Here is a 19,807-nt window from a genome sequence, read left to right as displayed (position 1 = left end):
CCTTTGTAATCAATTTTGTATTCAATATTTGCATATTGTGTGGAAGAAATTATAATTTTTAAATGATCTAAAATTTAGATCATTTAAAAATCACAAGATAAATCAAATAGTAATTTTATGTACCATTGTATAATACATACCTGTTTAAATGTATTAAATGTATGAGGGTTTTTTCATTTTCTTCTTTTTTTGTTTTTATTTTAGTTTTTAAATTAATTTATTTGTTTATTTTTGGGTGCATTGGGTCTTCATTGCTGCATGTGGGCTTTCTCTAGTTGCGGCACACGGGCTCCTCATTGTGATGGCTTCTCTTGTTGTGGAGCACGGGCTCTAGGCACGTGGGCTTCAGTAGTTGCCACACGCGGGCTCAGTAGCTGTGGCTCGTGGGCTCTAGATCACAGACTCAGTAGTAGTGGCACACAACAACATTTTAGATTTATTTATTTTATTATAAATTTATATATAAATTACTTTACTATAAATTTATTTTATTTATTTTTGGCTGCGTTTGGGTCTTCATTGCTGCGCATGTGCTTTTCTCTAATTGTGGCGAGCGGGGCCTACTCTTTGTTGCTGTGCGCAGGCTTCTTATAGCAGTGGCTTCTCTTGTTGTGGAGCATGGGTGCTAGGCATGCAAGCTTCAGTAGTTGTAGCACGCAGGCTCTAGAGTGCAGGCTCAGTAGTTGTGGCACGGGGGCTCAGTAGCTGTGGCTCACGGGCTCTAGAGTGCAGGCTCAGTAGTTGTGGTACAGGGGCTCAGTAGCTGTGGCTTGCGGGCTCTAGAGCACAGACTGAGTAGTTGTGGCTCATGGGCTTAGCTGCTCCACAGCATGTGGGATCTTTCTGGACCAGGGCTTGAACCTGTGTCCCCTATATTAGCAGGCAGACTCTTAACCACTGTGCCACCAGGGAAGTCCCTGTTTTTATTTTTTGATGCTCACGATCTTCAGATTTAGTTATTTAAACGAGAAAAGGAGTACATATTTAGGGAGATGGTTTGTTTTGCTACTTGAAAACTAATGTAACTGCATTGGCTGCCAGTGTTAAATCAAATACCTTTTAAATGTCTCACCATGAGGAATCTCATTTTCTTAAATAACCTTTTTATCTTATAATAGTCTAAGACTTACAGGAAATTGTGAAGATAGTACAGGGGGTTTGCACATACACCAACCCCAGTTTCCCATATATTAATATCTTACATGAGTATATGTGTGTTTGTCCTAATTAGTGAATGACATGGTCAATTTGAGACACCTAATAGAATCTCAGCTGAAGTTGGCTAATAGTGAGTGAGAACCAAAAAGAAAGGTGTGAGTTAAATATATTAATGTGGTAGTCAGTATCAAAAAGATGATAGGTAATATGGCACAAGAAAAAGTAAACTAAGACATGAGCTATATAGAAAAGAGAAATGTCAGTATATATGGGGAGAAGGAAAGAACTGAGAACCAAAGTTTGAGGTACTTCAACATTAAGGTGCCCTTTTTTCTTCACCTAATCTCTTTCCAAATCCCATCACTATTCGGATGCCACTCTTTGCTCTGGATGACTTTTACACTATTTCTCAATAGTTTTACACTATTTCTCAAAAAGCATGGCACTCCAAGGCAAATAACCTAATAAATGAGATATAAACAGAAACCTAATAAATGAGATATAAACAGAACAATGGAACTAAATTGATGTAGACAGTTTCCTTCCATTAAAGCAATCTATAATTATTTCATTATCTTAGTTTAGAGAGTCACCATAGTTTTGACTGACTGAGGCATGTGGTCAATTAAAACCCACCAATTTCTCTTCCACCAGCTCTCCTTTCCAGATTTATATATGTGAATTTTAAAATATCAGTCAAAGTTTAAACTTTCGTTTTCTTGGTTTCTGTCAATCATGGCTACCGAGAGCATTTGGAAACTAAGTATGAACAAGTTTAATCTTTATTGTTTTTCCCAGTTTGAAGTTATCTTCATATTTGACATGTATAGTTTCAGTCTTCACTGATGTGATTGATCAAAATGTTGAATACAGCTCGGTAAAGAGCGGTCCACAGAGAGAGCATCAGAGAAACCATTCTCAGTAGAGAAGTTTGGCAAGAATCCCTTTTTAGCTAAGCAGCTACCCTAATTCTGTTGTAGAGGGCGCTGCTGGTGTCCTGCTCAGATGTCCTAGAATCCGTGTCGCTGTTTCTCTGTGTGCCTTCCTGCTTGCTTCAACGTGTATGTTTTCCTCTAATGGCCCAGTTGTTACACTTCTATGGGAGGTGACCCTCTAGCAAGAGGAGCTTCACTGCTCGAAGAGAGAGTTGGAAACCCCCGGGAGTGTACATCACCTTCTATCATGCTGGTCCGTAGCCAATAACTGATTTTCAGAGTACAAAATCCAGCTTTCTTGCCTCCAGCTTGAAAAATTCAGGTGACATTTTGTCCATCCTGTCTTTCAAGTTAGCGTAAGAGAATTATAGATACTTTTTTGAACTCAGGATGCATAAATATGCTCAATATTTCTTTTGGCTAACACATTTTATGTACCAGTAATTTACCAAGAAATGGTACTGGTAATTAAGGAAGTGCAAATTAAAACCACAATGTGGTTTGACAGTCTCATTTCCCATTAACAGATAGGATATATTTTAGAAGTTTTATTATAACAAATGCTACTAAAGATGTGGGACAATGGAAATTTTCATGCAATCCTGCAGGAACAATTTGGGCTTATCTAGTAAAGTTGAAAATGCAGGGTTCCAAGCCCTGAGCATATAGACGTGTAAAGCACTCATACGTTCATCAGAAGGCCTGTACAAGAGAGTTCAAAGCATTACTTTTAGTGGGGAAAAGAAGTAGAAACTACCCAAATTACCATTAACATAAGAATAGATGCGTTATGTTTTGTCATGTTCATAAGTGAATCATTGCTACATGTATCACTGTGGATGCATTTCAGTAATGGAATTTGCAGTTAATGAGAAGAAAGTTATATAAGAATAGATGAAACATGGTGGCATTTATATTAAGGAAAACAAAATAGAGCTTTGGTTAATAAATAACAAACATACATATGATGTGATATAATATAGAACTTTAAAACTGAGTTAATTTTGGAAGAGGCAGGTATTAGCAGAACCAATGAGAGAAGAGTACACTGGGGGCTTCCAAGTTCTTGGGGTGTTCTGTGTGGGTCCTGGTGGCAGACTCATGTGTGTGATTTTTTTTTTAATCTTCAAGCTATACATACATATTACCTATATAACTATAAATTATAATTTTTAAAAGGGTATAACACTTATTTAGGCATGGGCATAACTTCCTCTAGTTATTATTGCTTTACAAATGTTATGCATCTCTTATAATGCATATAATTAATAAAATGTTACCCAGAATAAAATTCAAGCTTAATTTATACGTAAAAGGTACTCTGTTCTCTTCTTTAAAAATCTAGGATATTTTCTCAGTCCTAGTCATTGCATGTTAGACACCAGCCAGTCTTGCTCTCATAAAATATGCTATGAGTTCCAATGCTCTCAGAAAGATTTTCAAGATGTAGGAGAGTTCAGGAGAGAAGCTTTCTGAAACTCTTACCCCTCCTCTAGTTTCTAGTGTATGTGTCAGATAATGCTATTTTTTTCCATAAAGATTTGGACAGAAAACTTTAAAATGTAATCAGAATATGTTTAGTTTAATCTTAGACCATGTCTCCCAGATCGTGAGTTTTCTTTGAACAGCAAAACGCCTAAGAAAGGAGTGGATTTTGTACACATATAAATAACACATCATAACAAAAACATCAACAAAATTTATGTGGCCAATTCAATATAATACATATTGGTGAGGCAGTTACTAAATATTATCACCATACTTTAATGAAAGAAACAATATTATAAAAACTAAAAAGGAGAAAGCACCTTAAATCTGAAGGAAAAGAATTCCTTCCGGGGCTTCCCTGGTGGCGCAGTGGTTGAGAGTCCGCCTGCCGATGCAGGGGACGCGGGATCGTGCCCCGGTCCGGGAAGATCCCACATGCCGCGGAGCGGCTGGGCCCGTGAGCCATGGCCACTGAGCCTGCTCCTCCGGAGCCTGTGCTCCGCAACGGGAGAGGCCACAACAGTGAGAGGCCCGCGTAGAATTCCCTCCCAAGAAAAATCAGTTGTTGACCTCATAATGTCTGACACGCATGAAGAGATTTATTTTCATCATTTTTCTCATTTATCATTGAGCTAAAGACAGTGTCACCCAGAGAAGCATACACACCAGCAAAAGGTAGGGACTCTCCATAAGCTCCCTGCTTTGAATTAGATGGGTATCATAACTATAAATGGTATATAGAGTTACAACACTTTATATGGAGATGAGGTTTGGGGGTGTTAGTGGAGTTTGTAGAAGTGATAGAATTTCTAGACCTTTGTTATGTCTCTCATTGACCAAACTGGAGAGAAACAGAATACATGCAGAGATAAATGTGATTACTCACAAAGCAGTTTCTTGGTTAAATTGTTTTATTTAAAAGGCGCTCACCACAGGAGAACAACACTGTAATTTTCATTAATTGAACTCTGAACCTAAAAATACAGCAACACATGAGAAGGAACAATTCAAGATGTAAATGATCAAATCAATTTAAATAGAAGTTTAATTTCTTTTCTGGAGAAATGTGTATTCAAGCATCATTTCTACCAAAAAAAAAGAAAAGGAGACTAGGAAGAACAAGAAATAGTTAATATGTTCTAGCCTGCTTCTGAATGCATATGAATTCCAGGGACATTAAGAAAAGAGGGAGACTATTTACAGTACCCAGGACGTGGAGGCAACCTAAGCGTCCATCGACAGATGAATGGATAAAGAAGATGAGGCACATCTATACAATGGAATATTAGTCAGCCATAAAAAGAAACGAAATTGAGTTATTTTAGTGAGGTGGATGGGCCTAGAGTCTGTCGTACAGAGTGAAGTAAGTCAGAAAGAGAAAAATAAATACCATATGCTAACACATATATATATGGAATCTAAAAAAAAAAAAAAGAATGATTCTGAAGAACCTAGGGGCAGGACAGGAATAAAGACACAGACCTACTAGAGAATGGAATTGAGGACACAGTGGGGGTAAGGGTAAGCTGGGATGAAGAGAGAGAGTGGCATAGACATATATACACTACCAAATGTAAAATAGATAGCTAGTGGGAAGCAGCCGCATAGCACAGGCAGATCAGCTCAGTGCTTTGTGACCACCTAGAGGGGTGGGATAGGGAGTGTGGGAGGGAGATGCAAGAGGGAGGAGATATAGGGATATATGTATATGTATAGCTGATTCACTTTGTTATAAAGTAGAAACTAACCATTGTAAAGCAATTATACTCCGATAAAGATGTCTAAAAAAGAAGAAAAGAGATTTTTTTCTGGAAAAGCAGTGAAAACTGGTTTATTTATTTATTTCTTCTAAATTTATAGTCAGTTACCCTTTACTGAGCTTTTGGGCATATTTATAGTCTGGAACCATATTCTATAAAAGAGTGAGATTGTTTTATGAGCACTTACAATCTAAATTGTACAACATAAATCATACTACTGGCTTAATTACTAACTTGTGCTAATATGCTGAGAACTTCCCACCCATGCAGTGTCATTAAAGAAAAACATTAACAGTTGTACCAGGACTTTAGAAAAAAGGTAAGACAGATTTGAAAAGTGCAATTTTCATATCCCTTCTGGAACATGAACAATTTTAAGATAAAGATGCATGAGCAATAATCTTAAGGGAAAACATTGATGCTAGGGCTATGGCTATTGAAGCTTTTCTTTTTTAATTTTTTTGCATGATTTTCCTTTATTAGAAGTAGGTTAAAAAGAAACTGACATGAATCATCTAATTTAAAGACAAATATAAAGATAATGATAAATAAGAGTGATGAGAAAATGTGATATACTTTTTAGCTTTCCCAATACCAGGCCAAACAATACATGATTCCATCCACTAGCTGGGTTGTTATAAATGCTAATATACTTAAATGAGTTTAGAGTTATGTCCCTAGTGATACTCGAGCATACTAAAGTGTTTACAGAGGCTAATTTGGGACTACAGAGTGAAGCGGTTTTCCAGCTGTAATTTAGGTTAGTTGTTCCTTTTGGGCTATGAGGCAATCAGATTTTCTTTGCAGTAAAAGAAATTTGAGGTCTTGTCACAAATTATTATAAATACAGCTACTTACTTTTATGGGTATTATATAGATGATTCTGAAAAATAGAAAAAATGGGAATAATACAGGTATTTCAATATGTTATCTATTACCTGAACATTATTGCTAACTAATTTGCTTAAATTATCTGCTGGTATCCTCTTAAGTTGAAGATACAATCTTGTTCTTAGCATTCCATTAACTGCCTATAATCTTTGCAATTGTTTACATTTTATCTAGTTTCCTTCTGGGCTGCCTCCCCACCTCAGCTTACACATTCTAGAACTGCTTCAGGCTTATTACTATGATGTAGGAAGTTATTAAAATATGTTAATTTACTTGACTGAGATGACTTTAAATTAAGCCCTTGTAACTTTCGGCCTTCTAGGCTGTCCACATTTTATAACACCTGAAACAAGATATTATTCTGTGATCAAACAGTTACTCAAAAAAAAAAAAAATGTTACGGCTTTCTCTTTTAACTGTGACCATTTCCGTTGTATCAGTTCTATAATTTAAGTAAACTCAGTGATAGCTAACGTACTTGCTCTGGGTCAGGCAATCTCCTACACACTTTGCATGTTCTATGATTAGCGTGTTTGCAGGTGAGGGCTGATGGTTGAATAACATTTACATCACAGAACTAATCAGGGGCACAACCTGGGTTCCTTCCAGTCTGCCTGGCTCCAGGGTTAGTGTTCTTAGCTACTTTAATATATGGCCTTTTAAATGTTATGGTAGGTAGAAAGAAGGGTAATCTTTCCATGTTAAAACATATATATATATATATATATATAAAATATGTTTATACATATACATGTATATATATATACATTTATATATACACATGTACATATATATCAGTACTGTTTTGTAAATATAATTCTAGTGAAATACAGATAAAGGCTTGGATTTGTTTCTTGGGAAATGGGGAGTGATTGAAACAATTTGTAAGAAGTTAAGGGACTTGATCAGCTTTCAGTTTCAGAAAGCCAACGCTGCTGAGGTACGGAGCAAAAGATTGGAAAACGTCTTTCCTTTTTTCATACTTGATGTTTACAATCTCTATACCCCCAGTTCTCACTTCCACTGCACGCTCTGTCTCTAATGTCGGTGCTCGCTACATTGAGCTATTTTTATTTCCCCCCAAAGCAGGACCATGAACCCCTTGGAGCCTCCACACCACACCCAGCCTTGGCTGTGCCCCCTTCAGGACGTCGCTTAAGGGGCATTTCCTCTGATACTGCTTCTTAAACTGCCAAGGCTGGGTTAAGGATCCTGCTTAATATACGAAACTCTGTTGAATGTAACAGTACAGCAATTGCATTTTAACATCTCTATCTCTCACTCATATTTGGGCACTAGAACCTCTTATTCATCCTACTTCCTCGTGCGTTATTGAAAATGCCTAACACCTGGTTAGGACAGGCATTCAGGGACCTGACAACCAACATGAACGTGGCTTTCTCTTCCCCGACCCCGCCCCCTGGTCTTAGCCTCTCTTGACAGGGTGCGGTTCGGGAGTATGCATGCCTTGGCTTTCTGAAGTATGGGAAAGGAGCAGTGGTGAAGCCCAGAAGCCAGCTGGTGGGAAATTTTAATAGGTGGCCGGACGTGGCTGTCGGGCAATCAGAAATTCTCCTGGCTTCAGCATTGAAACAAGGTCCAGGACACCCCTGCTGTAACAGGCATTACAACTTAAGTTTATTTATTATGGGGATATGGGAAATTCCCAGGAGAACAGAAAATGGAATGGGAGCTTTGGGGGTCTCTGAGCGGTGATTGTTTACTAAAATGAAGGAAGTCATTTTCAAAACCACACAGATAACTGCAGCTGAGCATCAGTGCTGCTTATACCGTCAATTCAGAGGGCACAAAAGGCAATCAGCTCACATTTATGGAAGGATGGAAAAGAGTAAGAGAATGAGACAGGGAGAAAGAGAGGGCTAGAGGGAAATATTTTACCAAATTTCAAGAAATAAATGGGAAAAAAAGGATCTGCATCGTAAGTTCAAGCACACGGTCCACACTTGCACACGCAGGGCTAGGGCTCTCTGTTTCTGCATCCGGCATTAATGTAAAATTGAGCTTGTTGCCAATGTCATTAAATCCAATTTCCTTTCTACCCTCTGCCCCTGGTACAGCTGGATGTATTTTACTGACTATGAATGAATATGTATATTTTTTTCAGAATTTTATAAACACAGAAATTAACATGTAAGTGTAATTTTACAAGGAAGTAAAATGTATAATGCCTGCATTGAGTGCTTGTCTCTGTGGTTGCAAACACACTTCTACATATTGGGGGTGTGAGGAATCCTTGGGTGTTGGAACATTAATCTCAGAGATCACAGTCAATAGAGCAAGTACACTAAGGCAGCGAGTACAGACCCCATGTAGAAGAGGTAGGCTGGGCTGGCCCTTGGAGAGAGAGGGTCAGTGTTTTAGAGGAGAGAGAACAAGAGGAAAAATAAAGAAATGAGTTCAGAAAAGAAATCCCATCACATGGCTTCTGAAGGCCATTGCAAGGAGTTTAGATTAGTTTTATTATAAGTTTAACAGGTTACAGTTGTATATTATAAGCAAACCATGTATATGTCCAAGTGTATTTGACATTAAGTCATGCATATACCCAGAAAACTTGTAGCTATGGTAATCTCTGTAGAGATAAATTAGAAATGATTTAAATTTTCCTATCATGGAAAATTATATACAGGTTTATATTCAGTAACATATTAGTAAATCCTCAAGTTAAATGCAATTCAGTTTGTAAAATGTCAAAAAAGATGGATCATAGTGAAGAAGCAATGTTTTAAATATTGTTTAAATCTCCATGTAGTTAATTCAAAAATAAACATATAGCAAATCTCCCCCTCAACAATATTTTAAAAAACAAAACTGTCTAAATATACTTAACCTACCATATAAGTGTTATATTTTATAATAGCTCATACAGAAGGAGACAACACTATGATCATAATTAGAGAAAATGTGTTATTAAATGAAAAACAAACAAAATATCAGAAGTGGTCTAACTAGAATAAGTATGGAACCAAGAATAGGACAGAGTTTGTTATCTAGGTTGAAATAAGGATTAGTATTACAAATAAGGGCTTTGGAAAAAATGAGATGGCTTGACTTTTTAATGAACATTTCTGTTTCTTTATATAATGTTCTATTCCCCCAAACCTAATACCTACCTACAAGTCTGTCTGTGAGATTAAGTAGAAAAGATGAATTATGAAAGTTTTCTTGAGACCTCTCTTCTTTACTTTGCCATCCGTCTGTGAGGGGTACTGTTGGGGGCATAGTCTCCAAGCTTCTTGCTACTTCTAATTTTGGGGTTAGGAGATAACTAGAAGAAAAGGTAGAGCTTATAAGACTTTATCAAACATTACAAAGGAGACCCCAGGAAAAAGGTCTTTTAGGGAATTCCCTGGCGGTCCAGTGGTTAAATAAATAAATAAATAAATAAATAAATAGAATTATAAAAAAAGTCTTTTACATTTCAAGGGTAGTCAGTGGTGTTCAATAGCATTCAGAGTGACACTTGGCTGGGGAGTTAGTTCCTTCGGAAGGGAAATTTGATTTCAGCGGCTCCAAGAGGGCATACTGTGTACCTTACAGCAGCAGCCACAAACTTTTTGGCACCAGGGACTGGTTTCATGGAAGAGAGTTTTTCCACCGACTGGGCGGTGGGGTGATGGCTCAGGGGGTGATGCGAGCGATGGGCAGCGGCAAATGAAGCCACTCACCTCCTGCTGTGCAGCCTGGTTACTCACGGCCGTGGACCGCGGTATGGTCCATGGCTCCGGGGTTGGGGACCCCTGCCTTATAGCATGTATTGATCTCTGCAGCCCAGCATGGCAAGTTCATGTTGTGGATTTCTGGGAGATGAGACATAATCCCCAGATTCAAGGAGCTTATCTAACACTCTGTTCATTAAATATCTGAAGGAATAAACATGAACATTTGAAGAAAAAATAGATACCATGGTATGTAGGATACATAATGCTAAATAGTCTATTTAAATACAATCATAGCATTTTACCACTAAAATGGACCTGAATGATACACACCAAAATTTTAATTTTGAAAAGTGGTTAGTTCTTTTCAGAAAGTCAATTAGAGGTGAAGTTACTGAGTCCAAGCTCGTACTGCTTGCTGCAGGTCAGGCCAATAAATAGAGAGACAAGATGTTAGGGCAAGAAATGGTGACTTTATTCAGAAGCCAGAATATCAAGAAGATGGTGTGCTACTGTCCCAAAAACCCATTGTGCCAGAGTTAGAATTCAGGCTTCTTTTATGGTAAAACGGGAGGGGGTGTGGTGGGTTGTTGAAAACTTCCTGGTGCCAGAATCCTTTGTTCTTGCAGCTGTCCATGTAGGTCTGGTCACAGTGTTCCTATAGATCTCCAGCAAGACAAATATTATTCTCTGTTCTGCAACTTTTTATCTCTATATAAGTGGAAAAGTGTTATATCTTTAAAGGTCAGAGCCTTGAGAATGGGCTATCCTGTATCCTGTATATTTCAGGCTATAGGCAACATTCTTTCAGTTATTCTTGTAGCAATAACAATAGAATACAAAGGCTAAAGTAAGAGAAAGATCCGCTATGCAGTCAGATTTGTTCCTCCCTATTACACTGATACATACTGGTCAAATAAATTATTCTGGTTGTCATTCCTTTTTTTTTTTTTCTTTCTCTCTGTTTTAAATGTTTATTTCACCATTTTTAGCCTCAAGCAGTGATTCACATCTAAATGGTGTTCAATAAACTTTAATTTAATGTAATTAATTTGTTCATTTGGAAGAAATCCCCTGGAAAACTGAACTTACAACATTCAAGATCTACCTTAAAACTCCCACGAAGTCTTTGAGACCTGGAATCTGTATTTTTAAAAAATTTGAAGTGTATAAAATATATATAAGGGCTTCCCTGGTGGCGCAGTGGTTGAGAGTCCGCCTGCTGATTCAGGGGACACGGGTTCATGGCCCGGTCCGGGAATATCCCACATGCCGCGGAGCGGCTGGGCCCGTGAGCCATGGCCGCTGAGCCTGCGCGTCCAGAGCCTGTGCTCCGTAAAGGGAGAGGCCACAACAGTGAGAGGCCCGCGTAGCGCAAAAAACAAACAAACAAACAAACAAAAATATATATATAATATAAAGATATATAACATATACATATACATCTTTAAGTATATAAATGCACTGATCAGGGAATATTGCAAAATTTTTTCAAATGTTCTGATAACAACTCCAGGTTTTGAAATAGAGGAGCAATAAAACAGTTTTTAGTGGTTCCTATGGAAATATCTATCTACGTCTCGTTAGCACAATTTCCACCAGTACTGTGAATTTAAAGAATTTCTTACATCAGCAAAAGAAGACATTTCATGAGTCTTGGAGAGGGACATTTTACATTGAAGCAAAATGAACATCACAATTTTGTATTCTCTATTTTCATTACTCAATTTTTTTAAAATACAAAGCATTTCACTTCTCAAAACTGTATGGAATCACTTGAGGGTGGAATAAAAGAGATTGATGCCTGATGGCAGTCCTGAGGATGTAAAACAGTTGTTACACCTGTTGTTTCTCTAAGAGATGAATGAGGATAACATTTTGATCTATTTCTGGGTTTGTGTAAAGGTCCTTTTAATAGAGCACCCAATAAAAATATAGTACTATTCCTTAAATCTACTTTATTAGAATAAGTGAGGTAAAGAATTTACTTAGAAATCAGATGGGAAGAAGGATATTCTGAGTTTTAGGCCTTACATTATTCACTTGAGAAAAAAGTATATCTTTTTCTCTATATATTAATATATAAATGAAATGGATGTTAACCTGAGACTTTACAAATCCAATATAACAAGCCTTGCTTTTTACACAGTTTTAAAATGAGTTTAGAGTATGGATTTGAAAACTTTGTTACCACCTGAGAAAAAAAAAAAATTAATCCCCAGGGAAAAGGTATTAGAGAAAGCAGGAACCTTGCATGCAAAATTAAGTTCCACCAAATGCTTTTGTGAAAGGAATAAAATAAGTACGGGGTTTTCTTGTATTTAAGTAATGAGGAGAGACAGCCCCTTTGATTTAATTGCTTAATACTGGTATGTTTCTGTCAAATAAATTTTCCAGGAAGAAAAGTATTGTCCCACCAGTAGTTATTTTAGTATTAAATGTTAAGGGAAAAAGACATTGTATTTTATCATATATACCAGTACCTTTCAGCAACTTGATTTTGTTCAGTAATTGCAGGTCATGATGGGATATTATATAGCATTTCCTTGCATTAGATTCTCTGAGAGATGAGTCAGGTATAAATTATTCAAGATTCAAGTATTTACTATTTACTTTATGTTACTAGGACCCAGTGTGCTTTTAGCATTTAATCTTCCTCCTTAATCTATTTTTAAAATATTTGTCTTAAGAGCTTTTATATAACTTTCTGTTGCTACAAAACTTAAAAATTACTGAATTTGAGTGGAGACACATTGACAATTTAACACATAAAATTAAATGTCATGTTAGAATGCAGAGGGATTGTCTTCATTTCTCACAAGTATTTGAAGCAACTCTAGCTGAAGTCTAAGGACAAGGAAGCTTCAAGGACACACAGAATTAGTGTCATGCTTACTCTACATATGTACTGTCCCCGAGATGCTCACATCTTTATTTAAAAAAATCATATAACTCTTGCAAGCACATAAGTGGACATGCAGTAGATAGCTTGGATCTCAAATAAACTTAATAAATGATCAAAGAAGGTAAATAGTCCATAAAAGAAAAATTAAAGTGAAAAATATTTTATTATATTTTTTATATCTGTGGTGACACTATGATGGTAAAGACTCATCAGCTTGGGTGTTTGTCTTAAGTTCTAAAAGGATTTATGTAGGGTTCCGAGAGCCACTGGAATCTATAGTACAGGGCTTCCCTGGTGGCACAGTCATTGAGAATTCGCCTGCCAGTGCAGGGGCAAACATGAGTTCGAGCCCCGGTCCGGGAAGATCCCACATGCCGTGGAGCAGCTAAGCCCGTGCGCCACAACTACTGAGCTTGCGCTCTAGAGCCCACGAGCCACAACTACTGAGCCTGAGTGCCACAGCTACTGAAGCCCGTGCACCTAGAGCCCGTGCTCCGCAACAAGAGAAGCCACCACAATGAGAAGCCCACGCACCACAATGAAGAGTAGCGCCCACTTGCCGCAACTAGAGAAAGCCTGCGTGCAGCAACGAAGACCCAACGCAACCAAAAAAAATAAATAAATAAATAAATAAATTTATTTAAAAAAAAAGAATCTATAGTACAGTCCATTTTTTCCCCCAATGCCTTAGTGGTAAGTCAAATCCTTGCACATTAAACTGTTGTTTTGACATGTACATGTAAAACTAGATAGAAATAAAGTGTCTTGCAAAATAGTTTATGTGGTAAACACTGAAGAAGTTAAGCACTGATGGTTTATTTGTGTTGAGGAACGGAGAATATTGTTGATGTAAAGTCTACACAGGTTCACAGGGAGTTGATGACAGTAAGAGTGTCAAGAAATGTGCTTAAAAATACATAAAGTATGCTGGTACTATGCCTGCATCTATATGAATACACAAATTTACCAGCTACCAATTGCCAATCAACACCTAATCCAAATTTTGGCAAATAAAATGTGCTCAATCAGTATTTGCCAAAGCAAAATTTGTCACATTCTATGTCTGCACTTAAAGAAGAAAAAGGAAAAAAGTGGGGGAGGGCTGTGGAGGAAGCTAGAAAAGAAAGAAAATAGAAAGCTTTGCTCAGTGTGTCTTTGATTATTATAACTAAGGAGAATGAATTGTAGCAGAAAAATGTCATCTCTCCATAAAGTACCACTTGGTCAAATAATTTTCTAGGCTTTGATCATTTTTTGAGAATGCATTTAAAAATTGCCCTAAACTATATGTGGTTCTGAAAAGATACGAGAAACTGGGAGTTACTGATTAAATGGAATGGGTTGCCTTGACATTAGGAAATGAGCCCTGATAAGGAACAGATGACATGCCAGTCAGCCTTCCTTAGAGCAAACAACATTGCTTTGAAAACCTGAGAGGGTATTTCTAGTTCTAGAATATTCAAATTGGACCTTCAGGTTAATTGTGACTTACATTAAATGGTGGCTTTTCAGCATATTTCCTGGAAAATAGTTGAAAGTGAATCTGACATGGCATGGCCGACTCAAAATCTTCTGAAAATGATGCCAACTGAGGCATCTTTGAGAAGTTATTTTGACACATGGCTGTTATAATTATCTTGAAAATAACCATTCTTCAGTATTACACCAAACATATTAAAAAAATACCAGAAGTTATATTTAAAAAATACAGTTAGGTCATAGGTGCCATACTTCTGATATGGATTAACTCTTTTGCAGTTTCCTCACGTGGTTACTTAGTCATCCCTTATTCATCGTGACATAGTTTATTTGTGTGCCCAAAAACGAATGGGAGGAAGATGGACAGAGTTATAGACAGTATGTCCAGAAGTCTCTCTTACTTACAAAATAACCTTAAAAAGTAGAGCACAGGGTCAAATATTCTGTACACACTGTTCTATCAAGTGTGTTATTAAAACGCAAAAAATGGCAACAAGAATACAGAGTACAGATTCACAGCAGCGTATTATTCAGCAGTGGGTTTTTTTGTTTTGGTTTTTCCTAGCCTTGGGTCTATACTGTTGAGTAATTTTTCCTAATTAGATTTCATGAAAGAATCTCTCAGTGTACTAAGTGGAGCCTAGATTCCCGAAACTGACCTGCTCATTTTGCTTGTCAGTAGATTACAGAAACGGAGAAAAAACGATCCTGGGAAACCTCATATTTTTAATGACAATCACAGCCACATTTTTGTCACAGAATAACTAGTTAAAAGAAATAGCAATTTGCACAAATACTTTTCGATTTTTCCATTAATTACTTTACTTGGTGATCTGGACATATAATCTATTCTTTAGTGTTTTCTCCTTTAAATACTGTCATTCATCTGTTTTCCTCTTTGACTGAAAGCTGAAACATACTTTTTTGGTATTCCTTGATTATTCATTCATCAAGGAAGAAGGGCTGCATAACTGGCTCATCTTTCCTCTGTTGAGAAAGTAGAAATGTTTCCCTCTGTGATCTCTATATTCTGATTTTTTCTCTATTACTTTCATAAGAAAAAGAAAAATCAATCCCTCTCAGTTTCCATTTTCCAGAAAGTTGACAACTTTTCAACTTCTTTGCCGATACAGGATTCTCCTTTTGTGAAAATCTGTATATTTTATTGGTTATTAGGAGGGACTGACCATGTCAATTTCATTTTGTTTTCCACTTTGTCATATTCACCTCAATAAATGGAGCTTGTTTTTTTCTTAATTTGCAGAACTTTAGTTTTTGCATTATCATCCCTTATGTGTGTTTAAGTTACAATAATAATGTCTTTTTTACACTGCATGTTCTGTCTTATGATTTTTTTTTTTTTTTTTTTTTGCGGTATGCGGGCCTCTCACTGTTGTGGCCTCTCCCGTTGCGGAGCACAGGCTCCGGATGCGCAGGCTCAGCGGCCATGGCTCACGGGCCCAGCTGCTCCACGGCATGTGGGATCTTCCCAGACCGGGGCACTAACCCGTGTCCCCTGCATCGGCAGGCGGACTCTCAACCACTGCGCCACCAGGGAAGCCCCCTGTCTTATGATTTGAATTTTAGAACACTGTATTTCCTCATTTCTCTTCAACAAGAAGATTAATCTATTCATGTTTTCATTCATCCAAAGGTTATTTAATAACTATTTAATATATGTAATTCATGATAGTGTATAGCAGGATTAAAGGATGAAGAAGGACCAGCTTTTACTTTAGAAGAGCTGACACAGATGTGATTCTTATGCAATGCTTGTTAGACAGCTAACTTGAAATTTGCACTGTCTATGCAATTTAGAGATCCTGTATTCCAGATTCTATTTAACTCCCTCTTGACTTTGGTTCCCTTTGCAGAAATTGCCACTCTTGTCTTTCTATATAACTCACTTAACTCAAAGTTGAAAGTAAATTTTTGCCTGTATGTATTAGATAGTCTTCATATTCTTGGAACCCTCATTTATAATGTGATATCCCCACCAGGATAACAAATAGGAAGAAGAAATACTTCCAACTCCCTGAGGTTAAAAAAAATCACAGATTAATTGCCTTTTCAGAGACCTAGCTCTGCCTTTAATCAGAATTAGTTTTAAATATATATGTACATATATAATTAATTTAAATTAAATTATAATAAATTGCACATGCTTATTAGGTTAGAGTACTCCCCACTTACCTGATGAAGGGGAAAAGGGATATTTGAATAATAGAGATTGTGCCTATGTGTGTGTAAGGAGAACAAGTTTTCTTGATTGAGTGGTTGTTGTTTAAGATAACTAACTTTTATGCAACTTAACCCAATTACATTTTTTTATGCTATTTAAATGTTGAATGTCTCTGAATATAACAGCTTTTACCAAAGTCACTTTGAGGTTCAAAAAATTACAAAAATATTGACAAATGGCATTGTTGAAAACCTTTGTTTTGTCAACTAAAACTGCCTAAAAATTAAAAGTAAACACGTTTTCGTCAATTTGGTATTTTCTTCATTTTTAAATACAAAAGAATGATTTGAGATGTGACAAACAGCAAAAACATAATATAACCATCTCTTGCCTCAGCAGAATATCAAGTAGCCTCACCTTCTGTGTACCAGGTATGCACAAAACAGCATTCTGCTCTAGGAAGCATGCAATTCACTTCGCTGTTTAAGACCAAAGAAAGCAATTTTCTTACTCTTAGAAAATCCAGAATGTTATGTAAGACATAGGAATCACCAGTTTCTTAAAGCACTCTAATATAAAATAGAATGTTTTTATAAGGAAGATAACTCAAACTTGACCTTTGCAACGTGTCACATCCTTTTGTCAGTCTCTTTATTTCAGTATGATTTTCGGGGAATTGATTTTATTTTATGTGCTTCTCAGATAATTTTAAATTTCAATATCATTTTTGCTGTTACTATTTTTGTTTTCACCATTTCATTAATCACGCGGTGGGTGGGTAGAAGCATGTTCCAATTAAGTCTATATAAATAAAGAAAACTGAGATAAATTTAAAGGTAGCTTCATCAGTTTAAAGGCACATTCTTCCACAAAAATTATCACAAAAAGTACCGCTTTTCACTGGCAATGATGGTGGAGAATAGTAAATACATAAGCACTAGATAGTAATTCTAAAATCAGGTTTCTGAGTTAACTCTCAAAGGATCTATTTAATGCAAGACTAAATGGCATTGCCTCAGAAAACAAACAAAAACAAAACAAATATTTGATTGGGGCTCAAAGAAACTTTATGGAAGCATCATACATGATGCAATGTATGAAAATATGAAAGCTACTTTGATTTATAACCTAGAGATGCTGCATAACTTAAGGTCAATAGTACTTGATGAGAAACACCATTGCCAAAACAAGTAATAAGATATCAGTGGCAAGCCTAGCTTGTCTTAAATGTTTCCTTTGTGATTATAAGCACAGCTGTCTCAACTTCCATACTGTTAAAATTTGCAGAAATACTGAGAGGAAAACATGGAAATTTATCCATATTGAATATTACAAACAATTTAAAACAGATAAAACTGAACATCACCAAACGGCTCTCCTTTACGTGTGTTTGACTGGTTCTTATTTATTTTTCGGAATAAAATAAAAGGATTCATAGCACTATTCCAAAATAGTTTTTATAATTTTGAATTGAAAATGTATGTCGTTTGGTGGTTTTCTGATATATATTCATGAAATAGAATACAACGAAATCAAGAATTTTTACTCTCTGCTGTTGTATTCTCTTTTGTTATTCCACTGTCATTTTATTGGGATTCTTTTACGACCTAGCCCGTGGTTCCTATGACCTTTAAGTTGTTTTATGGGATAAAGTTACTTATCTGCCAGTTTCACTATCAGGCCTAGAAGAATAACCTGTTTATTTTTATTTGCACAACAAATCTATAGCCATTTTCCCAGTACTCAGGACTTTAGGACTTTCAAGGTTTTGCAAAGGGGTTGGTAAGGGGCAGAGGGAAAGAAAGAGGGGTCTTAAAGGCAGTCACTTAAGCAGTCAGAAATAAACAAGCAAACAAGGAGTGGCCTCTTTTCTCTTTTTCTGTTAGTAAATACCATTTCCTTAAAGAATATTTCTAGCACTTTGTATGTTGTCTATTAATTTCCTGTGATACAGAGGGAGGTTTACCTAAGTTACACCTCTCCCTTCCTTCTTTCATTTAAAAAAAAATTAAAAAAAGGTCTCCAGTTGCAATTTTGTTTTTGTTTGTTTGTTTTGGCCACGCTGTACCATCGGCCGTGAAAGTGCGGAGTCCTAACAACCGGACCACCAGGGAATTCCCTGCCATTTTGTAAAATAAGGAAATAAGCATCCCTATGCTTTACCATCCCTTTCTTCTTTTCAAGCCTTTGACATTTTATTTACGCATTCTTGTTTTAACGATTTCTCTAAGTAATTTAAAATGAGAGATTTTAAGTTTCTCTTCAGAATCCTACATTATCATCTCCTTGACTGCTAGATTTTTTATCGTTATTGTTTTGTGTTTTGGTTTCATACTGCAGATTTTCTCAAGTCCCTGTTCATTTATGCTGTCTCTTCGTATTTAAGAATGAAGCCACACGAAGACTAACCTTTAGTGGGTGAGGGTTGTCTCCTGCAGACTTCATTTTGTAGTTGGATGAGGAACTCTTCATATGCTTGGGAGTCTTTCCAAATGCTAGAAGAAGATGGCCTAACATACAGTAGCTACCTTTTTTCTTTGACACGTATTTCTTTTAATGTATTTTGTGAGACCCCGCTCTCCCCCTCTCTCTCGCCAACCACCTAACAATCTTTTGATTCCTTTAGGATAAATGTTAGGCTCTTGGATATCTGAGGTGAGGAGCAAGGCAGATCCAGTCATTCACTTTCAACTGATTCCTCTCATGAGCACCACTTCCACCTTTCCTTGTAACTGGTAACTCTGATTCAAGAACTTTCTTGTTGTTTGTTTGTTTTCCAGGATTATTGAGGTATGATTAAAAAATAGAATTGTATATATTTAGGTTTTACAAGGTGATATTTTCTAAAGTGTACAACATGATGATTTAATATGCATGTATGCTGGAAATGATCAACCCATTAAGTCAGTTAACACCTCCATCATCTTACCCCCATATAGTCACATTTTTTGGTATGTGTGGTGATAATACTTAAGGATCTACTCTCTTAGAAAAGCTCAGGTATACAGTATAATATTATGAACTATAGTCACCGTTTTGGATATTTGATCTCTAGAATTTAATCATCTTATGACTGAAAGTTTGTATCCTTTCACCAACATACCCCCATTTACCCCAGTCCCTAGCCTCTGGCAGCCATCATTCTACTCTTTGGTTCTATGCATTTGACTTTTTTAGATTCCGCATACAATCATGCAGTTGTCTTTCTGTGTCGAGGAGCCTCTGTTTTGCAGAAGCTTCCTCTGCTTTAGCCCTTGGCATATGCTCTAGGGCCTGGCCTTGGCTAATCGTTCTATCTCTTCCATGAACTGTTGGCATCTGCCTGTCCT

Source organism: Delphinapterus leucas, chromosome 3 (assembly GCF_059928025.1).
Source record: "Delphinapterus leucas isolate spDelLeu-1000000601 "Yukka" chromosome 3, BTC_Dleu_Yukka2, whole genome shotgun sequence".
NCBI lineage: Eukaryota > Metazoa > Chordata > Mammalia > Artiodactyla > Monodontidae > Delphinapterus > Delphinapterus leucas.
Note: the sequence above shows the minus strand (reverse complement) of the source record.